The following is a 19,141-nucleotide window of genomic DNA, read 5'->3' as shown; positions in this document are numbered from 1 at the left end:
ATTATACATCCAAAATTTCTCTCCTATATATCACCCTCTCCATCACCACTTCAGTTCAGACTCTCATCATTTTTCTCTTGACAGTTGCAGTAGCTTTATTAACGTTTTGTATACCTCCATTCGGATCCCTCATATTTATTCTTTGCTGCCATCAGAGTTATCTTTCCTATATGTAATAATTTCTCTGCTTATAGTTCTGCCATGATTGCCCATCCCCTAAAGGATCACAAGCAAAATTATATGGCATACAAGACTCTACATAAAGATACAGTCATTACAACATAAAGGATAAACTCAGGTCCAAAATCTTCATCCTACATCAAGACTTCATGTTCCTATTACTGTGGGAACAAGCCAGCCCTAGTTGCTGGGCTCAGGGAATCATGGAGGTATAGCTATAAATGAAGAAGCCACTTTGTCAAAGATATCATTTTCTCTCTAGATCAGAATGACACTTCTTGGGCACAAGTCTAAGATTCTGTTTATTCTGCCACCGATGTAGAGCAGACTAGCTGAACACGATGTTGTGCCTTTTATCCTGTTTCTCTTTCTGCCACCTGTCTTCCTGGGAAGCCTCTGCAACTGTGTTTTTTTGTCAGCTCAATGTGTAGGCCATGGAACCTGCACTTAAACAAGAGGTGAGCTTCTTCCAAGTTAGCTGTTGTCTGTTCTGATTCCACACTGGCTTCTTTCAGGTTATTCTCTGTTGACTTTTGGCATTTCTTCAAGGGTCTGATAGTTTCTTCCAATTCCTAGCACTGAATTTTCTAGTTTATCCTCTCCAAACTTGAACTTGGGTGAGCAGACTATTAGACTTTGGCATGGAAGATCAGTACAATCTAAACCAGAATTCTACTTTGGGTTAGAATTTTACTATATGATCAAATTTATTCAACAAGGAATTGGCTATCTGATATAATAAGAAATGGTACATCGGGCTTCCCTGGTGGCGCAGTGGTAGAGAGTCTGCCTGCCGATGCAGGGGACACAGGTTCGTGCCCCGGTCCGGGAAGATCCCACATGCCACAGAGTGGCTGGGCCTGTGAGCCATGGCCACTGAGCCTGCGCATCCGGAGCCTGTGCTCCGCAAGGGGAGAGACCACAACAGCGGGAGGCCCGCGTACCACACAAAAAACAAAACAAAACAAAAAGAAATGGTACATCTATTCAGATTCTGATTACCTGTTACATTTTTTCCTAACTTTTAATTTCTAAGTTTTGTTCTGATTTGTAAAAGAAAGAAACAATCTGTGTCCACTAAAGATAAATTAGAAATTATAGGGAGGAAAAATGCCAATAATTCCATCACCAATTTTCAACATTTGTTAACATTTTATTGCACTTTTTTCCTGGGCTTTTCTGTGTGTCTTTGTGTACATATATTTCTTAATGGATCATGAAGTTTATGCAGTTTTTTTTAGTCTTGGTTTTTTAATTTGTATTTATTTCAAAAGCATTTCATACTGAGAAATAGGAAAATATATAACCCAATAATCAGTTTGGTAGGACACTAAGTCACATTAAAATCTGATCCTATATATAAAAAGTATATTCAATTTCATTGGTATCTCCTTAAGAAGTCTTTGTTGGGGAGGAAGGACCAGACCTATGTACAGATAGAGAATAGGATGAGGGGAAACTCACCAATCTAATATTTAAGGAAGCATCAGATGTATGGCCTCTTAGGGGCTTCACTTCTAGACTGGGAATAGATTGTGAGTAGATCAGTGCTTCTGCTGATCCTGTCTTCATTTAAAATTTTGACATTTTGTTCACTATGAACTTTTTGGTATTAACTTTGATTTTTTAAAGATGTTTTATTAAAAATATCATTTATATAATATTTGATGTTTTTGCACCACTCAAAGTCTGCACTGGAGGTGAGTGAGACACTTGCCTTACTCCTGACTCAATGTGCCTGACTCAATGTGCCTTATTCCTGCCCCAACTACTCTTTTCTCCCCTTCTCTGCTCAGAAGTGTAGCATATTCATGTGGCCACCAAAAAAATCAGAAGTTTCTACTGTATTCTCTAACCAGACCTTTCCTCCATGGACTGTTCTTTCATGCTTCCAAAGTCTTTCATCTTTCTTACCTCACCAACCCCAAAATAAGTCTTAAATACATTCTATTCCTCAGTGTTCTTCTCTTACCTGGTTGTAGATAATAGATAATCTATATGGTGCGTGAATGTTGAAGGATAATTATATTATTATTCTTAGGGTATATGTATGTGTTTAAAAAGAATCTGCCCAGAGATAAAATCTCTTCTCATTAATTTACTACAGAAATATATATTTTTCTGCGCTAGGAAGGTAGCTGTAAACAAGACAGACGAAACTCCTGCCCATGGAATTTACATTATGCCAGATATATAAAGATATGATCAAGAATGGTGACATCTCATACACCTTGGCAAATAGTAAGGAAGGAATGATAACAAAAATGCTGATAACAGAAACAGGACCTAAAAAAATCTTGAAAAGATAGAGTTGTCTGATTTGAATAAGCTGACACTGAAGGGGGTAGATGTAAAATGTTGAATTTGAGATTCAATGGTTATAACTACAGAGCAGGAGATGTAGCTTAGTCATAGTTCATGTGAGACATTAGGGTTAACTTGACAGAAACTATGAATTGACAGAAATGTCTGTCAGGTCTCCCTTGGCCACACCATGAATTCAGGTAGTAAGTAATGTGAAGGGAGATGTTTCGAGCTTGTGTTGGGAGTCCCCAAGGCCACCCTTAAGTTTGATGATTTTCAAGAAGAACTCACAGAACGCACAGGCTTTTATGCTCATGGTTATGGCTCATTATAGTAAAAGGATAAAGATTAATATCAATAAAGGAAAAAGGTGCATAGAGTAGAGGCCAGGAGAAAACAGTGCAAGCTTCTAGTTGTCCTCTCTCACTGGTGTCATACAGACAATGTGTAATTCTCCCAGCAACAACATATGATGTGTTGCCAACCAAAAAAGCTTACCTGAACCTTGATGTCTAGGATTTTTACTGAGGGTCAGTCACATAGGCACAGAGTACTTGCTTGACTGACCTTATTAACACTTTAGCCTCTTCAGAGGTCAAATCGACACTGTGTGGTCCAAGACTCCAGTTATACAAAAACACACTCATCTAGCAGGATATTCCAAGGGCTTAGAGGTTAAATCCCAGGACCCACCCCTACCCCTTCCTCTAGCCAGTCTTTTCTTTGGAACGTTCAGAGTTTGAACACTCCAAGCCTGGTCAGTTAATGCCTTACTACACAGTTAACTCAACAATATGAAAATATCATCAGGGAATCGGGACCATCTTTCCATTCTGTCATCTTTAGCATTTCTGTGATGTTTCCATTCATGGTTATAAATGGCTGAAGCAATTTCAAGCATCACGTGGAGATACTGGGTTGGCCAAAAATTTCATTGGGGTTTTTCCATAAGATGTTACAGGAAAACCCAAACGAACTTTTTGGCCAACCCAATACAATAACTGTTGGGGAAGAAGATGGTGTCTCCTTTTATTGAAGAGAAAAACCTTCCTAGAAGCCTCATGGGAAATTCCCCTTCAGGCTTCATTGACCAGGATTGGGTCATATGCCCTTTTCTGAGCCATCATTGAAAATCGGCTAGAATTACCACAATTGGCTCAAGCTAATCATGACCCACCCCGATGGACTGAGGGAAGTGTTGGCTTTGCAGAGCATATTGGATGATAAATGCCTGAACACGGTTAAGGTTCTACCACTCAGGAAGAAGAAGAGACGGATGGTCACTGAATTCCAAAAACATGCCACAACCAGAAAACTGAATAGATGAGAAGATATAGGAATATCCATCTCAATTCAGTATAGTGAAAAACACTGTTTTACACACTATTTTGTATGTGTGTAAAGTAACACCTATTATATTGTATTCTAATTATTTCTTTATGAATTTGTCTTCACAACTGCTATGCTTTTGAGCTCCTCAAGTACAGGGTCTAGTCGTATTCATTTGTATCTATGCCCAATACTTAACATACAGTTAACCTTCAAAAAAGTATTTGAAGAGGACACATAAATAAATAAGCAGGATAGCTCCCAAAACATAGGGATACTCTGGCAGTTGGTGAATTTTCCATCATCCATTTGATAACAGTTGTTTAAGAGAGGAGCCTAGTATAAAATGCTTGCTAATACAAAATAAACTTTCCATACTCTTCCAATCCTGGATATTTAAAAAATGAGATTGCTATATCATGAGAACTAATTAGTTTCTAGTGGTAATAATGAGCTTCTTCCTCTTCCTTTACCTCCCCCAAATAATAATATTAACAAAAGCATAATGCTTAAAGTGCATCTTATTATTTTATTATATTATAGTGACCCTATGATAATAGGTGATAATAGTCCCTATTTTAAGATAAGGAAGTTGAGGCTTAGAGGGTTTCACCAAAGTCACACAACTTATTAAAGTGGTGGAGTCAGGAATACAACCTAGATAACTTCACTCCAGAGTTCACGTTCTTAACCACAACACTTCACAATACTGATCACTCTTTCCTGCCCATGTTCTTTGTTCTTTGGTAATTAATGAGTTAATTAATTAATGTTGGCTGAGTGTTTACTTCCTAAATTTTTCTACCTCTTTCCCATATCAATCTTCTTTTTCTTTCCCTAACTGCATAATGATGTGCATGAACAGTAATGGGGGAAAAAATGGATAGAATTTAGTCTAATTCTCTAGCTTGCAAAGATTTAATTATCTAAATTTCTAATCATTATCTAACTCGATAGCAGAATCTGACGACCTGTGCTTCTTGTTCATAGTAATAGGTAGTTAAATGTGTACTCAAAGACAACATGGCCTACAGTGCATTTATGGTTCTCTAAAATGTTTAGCTGAATTAACATGATGAAATTGTACTAGAAAAGTAAAAATGTATGTGGGAGGAAAGACAAGTTCCTGGGGTATCTGTTCAGTTAGGAAATTACTTGATTATTGAGAAATTACACTTAGAGAAAAGGAATCAACTCAAATTGAGAAAGACAGCCCTTGGGTGTTATCCCTTAAGTTTCCCTTTGTATAGGGTACTATACTAAAGAATACGATTTATAGGAGAAAAGAAAATTGGTAGATATGCAAGTGTCATTAATACAGGTTTCCATTAAAATAGAGAAGAGTTGGGCTTCCCTGGTGGCGCAGTGGTTGAGAGTCTGCCTGCCGATGCAGGGGACACGGGTTTGTGCCCCGGTCCAGGAAGATCCCACATGCCGCAGAGCGGCTGGGCCCGTGAGCCATGGCCACTGAACCTGCGCATCAGAGCCTATGCTCCATAATGGGAGAGGCCACAACAGTGAGAGGCCAGCGTACCACAAAAAATAATAATACTAAAAAAATAAAATAAAATAAAATAGAGAAGAGTTATAAATCTGTATGCTCTCCCATAGAAAATATTCAATGTGACATCAGTGACACTATCCTGAATTGTATGTTGATAACAGAGGACATGGCCTAGGATATAAAAGGGGAAAAATTGTAGAATGGAGCTAGGAAAGTGGATATGATTCTTAAACAAGTTCTAGCATCATATGCTACTTGAGAGGCAATGTGCTCAAGGTAGCCAGAGATAAAAGGACACCTGGCAGGAGACTTTTATCAATACACCTAAGAGATATAACAAAGCAAAACTTGAGCCCAATATTTACTGAACATCTCTACATCATTGACATTGGAACATACAAAATTTAGTAGAATGATGTATGGTCATACTAGAGTCATACTGTGTCTCTGTATTCATTTTAGAGTATTATGAATTGGAGTATTATGACTATGGGTACACTGAGACATCAATGTATACATAGTCACATGTAAGTGACCTCCCCTCCTCAATTCAAATCCACATCTAAATTAATTTAGGACATGCATCAACTATACATCTCTAACTGTACAATAATGGAAATGTTTCTACTGAACTTTTTCATGCATAATCCAGTTGGGCTATTCTTTGTAACTTCTGTAACACTTTCTCTTATTTCAAGGACCACTAATCCAGGTGAATTAGATTAAAATTTAAATTTTCACATAAGGTGGGAGGATTTTCTTCAGCAAAACAGAAAACTAGAAGTCAAAAAAAAGAAGATACACATTTTTGAATAGATAAAAATTTTGTGTAGCAAGACTCCAAATTAACAAGGTTAATAACACACGGTGAATATTTTATAGGCAAAGAACTTCAAAGAAAAAGACCAAAAAGGGGCAAAGCCTATTCATAAAAAAGAAATGCAAGTGGTGGACAAATATATGAAAAGATGCTCAACCTCAGTTGCGGTCTGTGTTATAGTAATTAAACAAGGAGGCAGGTAGACTGAGGTGTCTCTAGTGCCTTGGTAACCTAGGTAAGCAAACCGAAATCTAAGTCAGAGTCAAGGCACTCGAATCCAAGAAAACATAACTGAAGAACAACTAATCATTAAGAGCCAACAAGGCTTCCCCAAATAAGGCAACTGCTTAAGCTGTAGCCAATCAGATAATTTCTTTGCTTTGCTTCTGATCTTCTCTGGAAAAGTCTTTCCCTTGGCTTCTGTCAGCAGAGCACTCCTAAACACTTTCAGTTTGGTGCTGCCCAACTTGAACGAATGTTTGCTGAAATAAACTCTTGTAAATTTTAATGTGCCTTGGTTTACCTTTTAACATCTGATAAATAAAAGTTAAAGCAATTATATAATCTATTAAGCTTGGTCAAAATTACTTTTTAAAAAGGCATTGTTGGTGAGAATGAGAGAAAATGTGCACTTCACTGTGGTAGGAGCGTAAATTGTTGGTAATATGTCTAAAAATCAAAAGGGCATATAACGTGTGTCCACTCTTCAGAGTCTAGCCTAGGAAAATAAAAGCACTAGTACTTAAACATATTTATTATATAATTGCCTATAATGTAAAAAAGAAAGGAGATTTTAAAATATTGAATTAACCTGAATGCCCGTCTACAAGACTGTCTAAATAAATTATGGTAGATGCATACTAAGGAATATAAATCAGCTATCGAAAAAAGTGTTAAATTTTTATCTATTGACCTAGAGGACTCTTCCTATGTATTAGATTAATTCTGTTTTTATTTAAAACTTATCCTACCCAAAGTGAAAAAATAAGTGTCTTGTAAGTATTTGTCTCTCATATAAGCATCTATAGAAAATATTTATAGTTTTATGAGCACTGTGGGAGACAATTATTGGGTCTGCTGCTCTGAAGCCACAAGTGGGGGATAAATCTATCTAGGGCAGAGCAATGAAACCGTATTGTTGGTTCTTTTCCTCACATAACAATAAGTCTGGAGACAAGCATCTGGACTAATGCATGGCTTCGAGAAGATAAGAAGGTCCCAGCCACACCTATCTTTCTGTTTCCTCACTCTTCAAAATGGGCTTTTGTCCCCACTGGTTTATGGCTTCTTGCATCTGTGGTCCAGGAAGAAAAAAAAAGGAGGGGGAGATCCTCTCCTTGTGAAGCTTGCCTTTTATTTAGGAAAGATTGTCCTCTCCAAGGACATTCTTTTTTTTTTTTTTTTTTTTTTGCGGTTTGCTGGCCTCTCACTGTTGTGGCCTCTCCCGTTGCGGAGCACAGGCTCTGGACACGCAGGCTCAGCGGCCATGGCTCACGGGCCCAGCCGCTCCGCAGCATGTGAGATCTTCCCATACCAGGACTCAAACCCGTGTCCCCTGCATCGGCAGGCAGACTCGCAACCACTGCGCCACCAGGGAAGCCCCAAGGACATTCTTAATATGGCAAAAATGGGTGATTTGATTAATCAAATATTTTTATTCTTATAAATGACCATACATGCTAGTGGGTGACCAATACTCATATTAGAGTGTAGAAAAATAACTCAATTAAAAATTATGAGAATATTTGATTCCTTGATGATACATCTAAAATGATTTAGAAGAAGGTAGACTTCTCTCTCTCTCTATTTCTGTATATAGACATGCACACACACTATCTCTGTCTTGTTTTCAGCTGAAGCCCTAAAACACTAGGTGCCAAGTAGTTCCATGTTTCCAAGTAAATGCCAGGCTAAGTATGCAGCAATTGCAAAGGAATTTATAAAACACGGTTTTGTACTTCTTGACCCTCCCCCAATCCAAAGGTGAGGAGAGACCCAGAACATATTGAGAGTCTCTCCCACCCCAACGTCACCCTTGACAGGGCAGGAGGAGCAACTTTCCTTTATCTCAAGCCTACCTAGAAAGACCATCAGACCCCCTGGAGGAGCTTAGTACTGGTTTCTTGGAGTTTGGGGGCACAGTGGTGTCTGAGTCACAACTTAAAACATGGAGTTGCCAGGAGCAGCCTAGTGAGCAGGAGCGAAGCTAATGTAGGGAAGCAGAGGAAGCCCACCCAGGCTTCTGCCAGCCAAGCTAAGGCAGCTTGAGTTAAGACTGGAGAGAGAGGATAGAACTTTAAATGAAGTTGACAGCATTGTTTCTGTTTCTTATTGCATTGAACTGAACATGGAGTTACAGGGTTAAGAAATTTTTGTGACTAGAAGGAACTGGAGGATTTATCTGAGATCAACTAGAAAAATAATAGATCTTGACCTACATTTTCTCCAAGATGCAGGAAGGAAATAGCTCTTCAGAGCGGATTTGAATAAGCAGTCAGTGACAAGAACAAATAACATCTGACCCTCTGAATGTGTATGTATATGTCGAAATTCTTATGCAGGAATAGAGTCTTTAAAAGGATATACCAAATGATATGCAAATGAAGCAACTGACAAAGGATTAATCTCCAAAATTTATAAGCAGCTCATGCAGCTTAATAACAAAAAACAAACAACCCCATCCAAAAATGGGCAGAAGACCTAAATAGACATTTCTCCAAAGATATACAGACTGCCAACAAACACATGAAAGAATGCTCAACATCATTAATCATTAGACAAATGCAAATCAAAACTACAATGAGATATCATCTCACACCAGTCAGAATGGCCATCATCAAAAAATCTAGAGACAATAAATGCTGCAGAGGGTGTGGAGAAAAGGGAACACTCTTGCACTGCTGGTGGGAGTGTGAATTGGTACAGCCACTATGGAGAACAGTATGGAGGTTCCTTAAAAACTACAAATAGAACTACCATATGACCCAGAAATACCACTACTGGGCATATACCCTGAGAAAACCATAATTCTAAAACAGTCATGTACCAAAATGTTCATTGCAGCTCTATTTACAATAGCCTGGAGATGGAAACAACCTAAGTGTCCATCATCGGATGAATGGATAAAGAAGATGATAAACAATGGAATATTACTCAGCCATAAAAAGAAACGAAATTGAGCTATTTGTAATGAGGTGGATAGACCTAGAGTCTGTCATACAGAGTGAAGTAAGTCAGAAAGAGAAAGACAAATACCGTATGCTAACACATATATATGGAATTTAAGAAAAAAAAATGTCATGAAGAACCTAGGGGTAAGACAGGAATAAAGACACAGGCCTACTAGAGAATGGACTTGAGGATATGAGGAGGGGGAAGGGTAAGCTGTGACAATGTGAGAGAGTTGCATGGACATATATACACTACCAAATATAAAATAGATAGCTAGTGGGAAGCAGCCGCATAGCACAGGGAGATCAGCTCGGTGCTTTGTGACTGCCTGGAGGGGTGGGATAGGGAGGGTGGGAGGGAGGGAGACGCAAGAGGGAAGAGATATGGGAACATATGTATATGTATAACTGATTCACTTTGTTATAAAGCAGAAACTAACACACCATTGTAAAGCAATTATACTCCAATAAAGATGTTTAAAAAAAAAAAAAAAGGATATACCAGAGACTGGTAACAGTAATTGCCTCTAGAGAAGGAAAAGGAGGAACTAAGAGTGAAAGGAGGAGAGTTTTTCACTGCCCATCCTTTGGTCTCTGAATTATTGACCTTAGACATTTATTATTTAAGAAAAATTTGATTTTAGAAGTGTCACTGGAATTTTGCAGTGGCTCTGATTTATCTTTGTAAGCATCAATTACAAATTGCATAAACATGCTGAAAGCAACTATACTCTAATAAAAATTTTTAAAAAAGAATTTAAAAAACGATGCTGAGAAGTAGCAAGGTCTGATCAATAGAAATACCAATAAAAGGAGCTAACCAAGAGATTCAAGAATCCTGAATTAGCTGTTTCCTTGAAATCTGAAATGCTATCTACTTTTTAATCAAACTTATCTTAGGGAGTGAAAATCATAGAAGAGTTTTCGTTTTATAATTTTTTGTATGTGGTTGAAATTTCCAATCACGAATATGATCAACATATATACTTTTTCAAAACACGTATTATACCTTTGTGTACTGCTTGACCACAAATAGCAACAATGATAAATACAAACTTACACTTTTCAAGTTCTTCGAAGTCTACTTTGCAGATTATTTATCCACTCAATCGTTTACAGCAAATCATTATAACATGCAAGCTCAGTACTGTGTTATAATCATGAAATATTAGTCAATAAGAAAAACACCCCACTTTATTCCTACAAACTTTGACGGTGCACCAAAGTGAACATTTTTTGTGGGTTTTTTCTATAGGCGTATTCACCTTAATTTCTGTGGGAAAATTTTTGGAACATTTTGCTATTGATACGGACTGTAGAAATTGATCCTAATTACTATTTTTCATTTAATGAATTTCTTTGCCATGACCATATTTTATTGTTGCTGTTGTTATGTAGGTTTTAGGACACTGATGCCTCAGAATTGTTTGCCCACAGTGGAGGACCATATCCTGATCATGGAAGTTAAAGTCCTCTTATTTCTTGGAAGCAGAATTAGATACATGATTATTTGCTGACATGGCAGTCAACTTTCTCCATTCTCCCCACGATCTATGTCATTTTGAGTTGACTTAGGTTGTTGATTCATTATTCCTGAGAAGGCCACTGTGACCTCCTATTCTGTAGTTTAGCAAACTTAAAGCTCTGCTATGCTGTCCTATGACTCCTGTATCTCTGATAAGATTTTTGAGGCCAAAATACTTTAGTTTCCCTCACATTGCTCATTTGTGAGATAGGAAAAGTCATGGACTAGTCAAAATAATGCACAAGATTCTGAAATATTTTGTGCTAAGTAGATATAGGTGAATTTCATATTATCCCAATTTCCTATTATTTCTGAATTGTGCATACAATCTTAGAAAGTTGACTTCCTACCTTTTAAGAATTCCTGGATCTTATCGTTCTAGTTTACAAAACCACTCTTTACAAGCATGGGCTTCATGGTCAGAGATCATGGTTTAATGCTGGTTCTGACCCTTAATGAGCTTGAGCAAATCCCTTACCTCAGGAAAATCAGTGTTCTGATTTAAAGTATGTTGCTGAGGGAATTAAAAACATTGGCACCTATAGAATATTTGGTACTTGGCAAATGTTGTTTTGCATCATTTTACATATGCCACCTCATTAAATCCCCATAGCAAACTTGTAAAGTGTGTTTTATTAATCTAGTCTCCTAAATAAGGAAAGTGAAAGTGGCAGAGCTGGGCCTGGATCTCAAATGAGATCTTTCAAATCAGCAAAGAGTGAGAGAGTGGCATGTACATGTATACACTACCACATGTAAAACCGATAGCTAGTGGGAAGCAGACGCATAGCACAGAGAGATCAGCTCGGTGCTTTGCGACCACCTAGACGGGTGGGATAGGGAGGGTGGGAAGGAGGGAGATGCAAGAGGGAAGAGATATGAGGATATATGTATATGTATAGCTGATTCACTTTGTTATAAAGCAGAAACTAACACAACATTGTAAAGCAATTATACTCCAATAAAGATGTTAAAACAAACAAACAAAAAACACATAAGTAAATTCATGAAATTCTTTATGATACCAAAAAAAAAAAAACAGCAAAGAGAATGGTTTGGGGAAGACAAAGAACATACTTCCATAGATGCATATAAATTGTTATATATTGGACCTATAGGAAAAGAACATTTATCTTCATTTTTTTTCTTGTATCTAACTCTAAATGTAGACTATCTACATTAAAGTTTCTCAACCCTATTAGACCCACTGCTCCCTTTTTATAACAATAAATTGTAACCCTCCCTTTATTATCCTGAAATAATATTTATAGATAACCCACTATACCCAGGAATTTATATCTAATCTATCTATCTATCTAGCTAGCTAGCTATCATCTATCTATCTACCTATCTAACTGATACCCCTACTATAATACAAGGAGAAATAAAGGATAGCAATTTAATAAAATAATTTGTATTTTAATACAAAATGCTCAGGCATAATCACACTAGAAATCACATATAAAGAACATCACTATATATAGAACCACCAGGAATGTGACAGCTATAGATACATACCTACTGAATCCAATTTAGCCTAAAGACAGAACAATAGTTTCTAAGTCCAAATACTCTACTTCATTTGTTTTCATATATATAAATTATATATAAGTTATAGACATTATATCAATATATATAAATTATATATATAATTTTAAGATATAGATCTGAGTGCAATGAAAAGAAATAGTACAAAGAAATCTGCCTCCTTTACCCCGTTTCCTCTCATGGTAATGTCTTGCAACACTACAGTAAAATAATGCTACCAGGATATTGACATTGATATAGTCAAGATATAGAACATTTCCAGCACCACTAGGATCCTTCATGTTGCTCTTTTGTAGCTACGTCCACTTCCTTTTCATTCTACTGATGCCTTAATCTCTGCCAACCACAAATCTGTTATCCATTTTATCTTCTCAAGAATGTTGCATAAATGGATCATACAGTATGTAACCTTTTGGGATTGGCTTTTTTCTTTTTTAAAAAATGTATTTATTTTATTTTTGGCTGTGTTGGGTCTTCGTTGCTGTGTGCAGGCTTTCTTTAGTTGCAGCGAGCAGGGCTACTCTTTGTTGTGGTGCACGTGCTTCTCATTGCCGTGGCTTGTCTTTGTTGTGGAGCGTGGGCTCTAGGCGCACGGGCTTCAGTAGTTGTGGCATGAGGGCTCAGTAGTTGTGGCTAGTGGGCTCTAGAGCTCAGTAGTTGTGGCTCAGTAGTTGTGGCACACGGGCTTAGTTGCTTGGCGTCAAGTGGGATCTTCCCTGACTAGGGATCGAACCCGCATCCCCTGAATTGGCAGGCGGATTCTTAACCACTGTGCCACCAGAGAAGTCCCTACAGGGCTATTTTAAGCTAGATTCTTAGAAACTATTTCTCAAGCCTTCTTTCCTTTCTGATATTCAGATAATGTCCTGCTCCAAAAGAATCTCCTTCTAGTCTACATGACCTTGTAACAAACCACTTCTACTTTTCAGTTTCTGTATCCATACACCTTTTTAGTCCATCTTTTTACTCCATTATATCTTTTGGTTACCAGCTGTCTATGAAAAAAGCTGTTGAAGAAGTGAACTTTGTCTGGGACTGCATCCATTATCAGCTCACTGTACATATTAATGATCTGGTCATTCAGCCAATTCTGACCATCTAGGGTTGCCAGATCCTCCATATCCAGCATGTGCTTATTGTAGAAGATGCGGAAGTTGCATTTTTGATGTCTGGCCTGATAGTTTCTTATTTCCCTATTGATAAATGGTTTTCTATTGGAAAAGTCTTCGTTAAAGACATCTTTTAATCTTCCAAGGTCATCTTTTTCGCTGAGTGGGACCAAACTGACATACTTCTTCATAACCTCATCCAGGAATCCAGAAAGGTAGATTGACAGCTGGTCACCATCCACTGGAGAGGCTTTTTGACTGTTCTTCCCACCTCCCACTTGATTTTCTAGTTTGAGTCCACTGCACATCAGAGGAGCCTCCAGTGGACTTTTACAGTAAGGGTGGTCCAGCAACTTAGAACTAAGAATGTTCTGCTTGAAAGATCCATCCTCATCCCACGGGCGTGAGCTCTCATTCTGAACAGTGTCTTCGGACACAGGCCCATCTACACTACTCACAGATTGATCTGCCCCTGACACTGACAGTTTTACTGTGTCATCATTGGCAGTACTTGTCCGATTTTCCTGACCCAGAGCCATAACTTCTCTCTCAGTTTCCAAGATAAACATGTTACTAGAATGATGTTCTGGTAAGGGGATGTCATGAATCAGTTCTGTACACTCCCACTTAGGAGAGGAAGAGGCTGACTTGCCCCAGGTGCATTGTGGCACTGCCATTCTGTTGGTCAGGGAATGCTTCATCTAAACTAAGCTCCTTGCCCAAGAGAGGGCTTCCTTTAGTGTGGCCATGAGGCACATGAGAGTTCTTTCCGTTCACCACAGCATTGCTGTCCATATCTGGAAGGTATGGTTAATGCCGACAAGAAGGGTCTTCAGGTTCTGGGGAAGGGAATGGGCTGCAACTGCCACCCGCACTGTTCTCCATAAGGGTCTCTTGATGGTCCCCAGTGACCTGCACCCAGCTTTGCTGGGCTTTTTTTAGCTTGCAAGCTTTGCTTTTTGTTCTGAAGTGCTGGGATCTGAGAACCCTGTACCGAAATCTAATCATGGATCATTTCTCATACATCATATGAGGAGATACTTTTATTCTTCTCTGTTAAGTTGAAACTTTTTGGAATCAGGGGTCCCTCATTCCTGTGGTGCTCCAGCCCTTGGTAGCAGCCATAAGAAAAGCTCTTTCTCTTATGGTTGCTCAAGGTGACCACAATTGTGCCACCCTCACCTGGACTCTGGCTCTCCGCATTGAACTTCATAGGAAGATGAGAAGCCTGTGGCTCCATCCTAGGTCTGTGACCACTGGCTTGACTTAAAACACTATTTGCTGGTACGTCAGCAACTGCCTTCAAGAGACTTTTCTCTCCAGAATATTCATGATCAGATCAGAGTTCTTTGCTGATGATAGCAACTTCTCTGCTTGGACTTTCAGGAAGGTACTTGAGGAGGAAATGAAGTGTTTAGTGTCCTTTCTTTTCACTTTAGAGGACAAAGTACTAAGATTCTGAACAGCCATATTGGACTTTGTCTTAGCAAAAAGGGGTTCATCCTGGATCCATATTTTCTGGATTTGAAGGGCCTTCTTTCTGCATTGGAAATGCCTCAAATGCCTGCTCCAAGTAACTGGCCTTCCCAACTTGGCTTTCAGAATGCACAACTGTTGATGACAGTAGAACTTCTTAAAGCCTCCAAACCCAGTATTCCATTTCTAAGAAAAGGCTAAGTGGATTCCTTTCCTCTATAGAATTTTCGTCTGTTTTTTCATTTTTCTGATGCATAATGAGATCTGAAAGCAGCTATGCCCCTCTCTGCTGGAACCTGTCACGCCATGGGTTCAGAGGCTGCGGCAGCTTGGACTGTGGCTCCACCTTCGCCAGCTTTAGGGGAAAGCCCGTCAGCCAGCAGGCATCTGGCCTGCTTACAGCGACCATGGCCGCCGAGCTTCCTCTGGAAGGGTTGGCTTTTTCCACTCAATCTAATTTTCTGGAGGTTCATCCAGGTATTACCTGTATCAGTAGGTCTTTCCTTTTTATTGCCGAGAGTATTCCATGGTATCGATGTATCATAGACTGATTAACCATTCACCCATTGAAGGACACCTGGGTTTTGTTTTGGTTTTTTGTTTGTTTTAATTTGGGGCTCTAACGAATAAGGTTATATTATGTATAGGCTTTTGCTTGAAAATAAATTTTCCTTTCTCTGGGATAGAAGCCCTTAAAGTGTGGGTCATGTGATAGCTGAATGGTTAATTTTTTGAAGAAAATGACAAATTGTTTTCTGGAGTAGCTGTGCCATTTTACATTCACCCAGCAAAGTACTGGGTGATCTAATTTCTCCTAATTCTCATCAGTATTTGTTGTTATTTTATTTTAGCTATTCTGATAAGAGTATAATAAAATCTCATTTTGATTTTAATTTGCATTTCCGTTATGGTTAATGATCTTGAACATCGTTTCATGTGCTTATTTGCCATCTGTATATTCTCTTTGATAGTCATTTTTTAAAAACCTATCTTCTAATTGGATTGTTTTGTTTACTGTTGAGTTTTGAGAGTTCCTTTTTATGTGTTCTAGATACTGGTTGTTTGTCAGATATATGGTTTGCAGTTATTTTCTCTCACTCTGTAGCTTTTTCATCCTTTTAACAGTATGTTTTGCAGAGCAAAAGGTTTATTTTGATGATGCCCAGTTTATCAATTTTTCCTTTTATGGATCATGCTTTTGGTGTCAACACTAAAAACTCTTTGCCTAGCTCTGGAAACTGAGGGTTTTTTCCTCTTTTTTTTTCTAATAATTTTATGTTTACATTTAAGTCTGTGGTCCACTTTGAGTTAATTTTTCCAAAAGATGTAAGAAATAGGTCGAAGTTCTTTTTGTTTTTATTTTTGGCTTATGGATGTTCAATTGTTCTAGCACTGTTTGTTGAAGAGTCTGTCTTTCCTCCACTGATTAGTATAGCTAAATATTAAGTCTTGAAATCAAATAGACTGGTCCTCCCCTTTCATTCTTTTCTTTTCAAAATTGTTTTAATTGTTCTTTATTTGTTGATGAGAAAGAGCTCTGTGACTTTGCAAAAAAAAACCCAGAGGGAGGATAGTATTCCCTTTGAAGGGTGATTGTGAGATTATGGGCACTGACACATATAAAGTACTTAATATAGTACCTGGCATATGATGCAGACACTTAGCTTTCTTCCTGTTGATTCTAAACCAACCATCAAAAATCTACACATACACACACACACAGACTCTCTCCCCCAGTAATACTGTATATTATGTTCTCTGTTTTATGTAAATGTGTTATATATGCAACCAGGTAAGAAATATGCCTTCAGTAAGAAATACATGTGAAGGAAACAACTCAAAAGGACTAGCTGTTACTCTCATCCACATCTGTAAATAGGAACTATCCAGTCTCCATTTCCTTCCCATACCTTCAGTTTGAGATATAAGCTCTGATAAGGACATCAACTGGGAGGTTATGGTCTCATCCAAACAGCAACAGAACTCATGCCCAGCCAGGAGACAGTGAGATAGGTTCCCAACAGGAAAATAAAAAGTGAGTATAAATATTGTCTAACTCATCAGAACCTGTTTCTGAATTGGATATTGACTATTGCTGGCAAAAGGGTAATGCCCTATTCCACTTTAGCCCACTGGCCTCCCTGCTATTCCTCCCACTTTCCAGATACATTGTGACCTTTGCCCTGGTTGGAATGTTTTTCCCCCAGATATCCACATGGCTCTATCTTTCATCTCCTTCAGATGTTATTCAAGTGTCACTTTCTCACAGAGGTCTTCTCTGCTCAGTCTATTGAAATCACTCTACACAACCCCTAAACCCAAAAAAGTCTTCTTCCCAGCTTTATTTTTCTTCTTGGCTCCTATCACCATCTAGCATAGAACACGTATATTTGACAAATTTGGTTAGATTTCACGTACTAACTTGTAAGCTCTATGAAGGCCTTTATTTCACTGTTGTATACTATGTACCTAGAAAGGTGTTTCTATGTAGTAGTCACTTGATAAATATTTGTGGAATGAATCAAGTAGAGAGGTTTCAAAAGACCATTGGAGAATGTCATGGCTTTTAACTATAATACTTTAAATCTAAGATCAGTGGCAACCTTAATAGGGAAGATCTTAATATCCATTTCTTCTAGGAGAATGTCAACTAAATAAACATATATAATAGATAAATACATGTTTCACAGATTCTCCTATTTCCTTTCCCAAATCTTAACCCACTCTCCTGCTGCCCTCTCCCCTTCCAAAAAAAGACGACAGATTAAAGGAAAAGTGCATTTCTTGCCCATTGGCCTTCTCCTCTCATTCCACTGCTCAGGACCAAAATCTTGGATACTTTCTCATACCTACGTTCAATTCAGGATCTATGATTACTCTCACGATCTTCACTGCTATTGTCTCTTGAAGCCACAATGAGCTTTTGCCTGAAATACAGCAAATTGTCTTCTAATTGGTTTCTCTACTTCGAAATTTGATTCTCCACAATCTATTTCCAAATCAGCCAGAGTGTTATGGACTGAACTGCGTCTCTCTAAAATTAATATGTTTAAGCTCTAACCTCCAATGTAGACACAACCTTTGAGACAGTCAGAGACAGAGCCTTTATAGAGGTAGTTAACATTATGTAAATACGGTCATAAGGTTAGGGCACTAATCTGACAGGCCTCTCTCCTTATAATAAGCAACAGGGGAGAACTCAGTCTCCACCATGTGAGGGCACAGCAAGTAGGGAGCCGACTTCAGGCCAGGAAGAGAGCTCTCACCAGAACCCAACCACGCTGGCACCCTCATCTTGGACTTCCAGCCTTTAGAAGTAAGAGAAAATAAATTTCTGTTGTTAAAGCCACCCAGTCTACGGTACTAGTAAGCCTAAACTGCCTAATACATAGAGTAATTCTTTTAAAAGCTAAGTTACACCATGCCATCCCTCTGGGTGGAACCCTCCATTGGCTTCTTACTCCTCTGAATATTAGTTAAGAGCCCTAAAAATCCTAGAAATTGCCTTTAGGAACCTATAAATTCTGGATTTTCTTTCCTTCTTAATCTCATTTCCTACTACTCTCCCCATCCATCACTTCCTTCAACCACACTGGCCTCCTCTCTTGTGCTTGAACCCACCAGGCGTGTTTCCATTTCAGGACCTCTGCACCAGCCGTTCCTTCTGCCAGAATCCTCTTTTCTCAGTACTGTCATGATTCACTCCTCACTTCCTTTGAGCCTTTGCTCAAAAGTTAATGACTTAATGAAAAAAATAATGCATTTGGGGCATCTATTTCTAAATGTCAGTTTAATATACTTGCAACTTTATAGTTAGATTGTATCATCCATTATAGCTTAAAGGAATACTTAAGTTATAGCTTCCTTTTATTAACAAAATGTTTGGTTTTCAATACCCTCAAGAACTATTGCAATAAATCCAAATAATATTCGAGTTCCTGATTATAATAGGAATGAGAGTCAATAAATTAGATCACCTGAAATGAGCTTATATTTTTAGTGATTTAGATGGTTTTTATTTTGTTTTTGTTTTTTTTGCAGTATGTGGGCCTCTCACTGTTGTGGCCTCTCCCGTTGCGGAGCACAGGCTCCGGATGCGCAGGCTCAGCGGCCATGGCTCACGGGCCCAGCCGCTCCGCGGCATGTGGGATCTTCCCGGACCGGGGCACGAACCCG

The 19,141-nt window shown here is 38.4% G+C and overlaps 1 pseudogene; it reads right to left on the bottom strand.

The window, feature by feature from the left end:
* Positions 1–13,305: 13,305 nt before the first annotated feature.
* LOC113617696 (sentrin-specific protease 5 pseudogene) lies at positions 13,306–15,208 on the bottom strand (annotated as a pseudogene).
* Between the last annotated feature and the right edge of the window lie 3,933 nt (positions 15,209–19,141).

The sequence above is a fragment of the Aethalodelphis obliquidens genome, unplaced genomic scaffold (genome assembly GCF_003676395.1).
Source record: "Aethalodelphis obliquidens isolate GAN/ISIS:26980383/991018 unplaced genomic scaffold, ASM367639v1 scaffold4, whole genome shotgun sequence".
Classification (NCBI taxonomy): Eukaryota; Metazoa; Chordata; class Mammalia; order Artiodactyla; family Delphinidae; genus Aethalodelphis; species Aethalodelphis obliquidens.
Note: the sequence above shows the minus strand (reverse complement) of the source record. Positions and strands in the feature narration are given on the sequence as shown.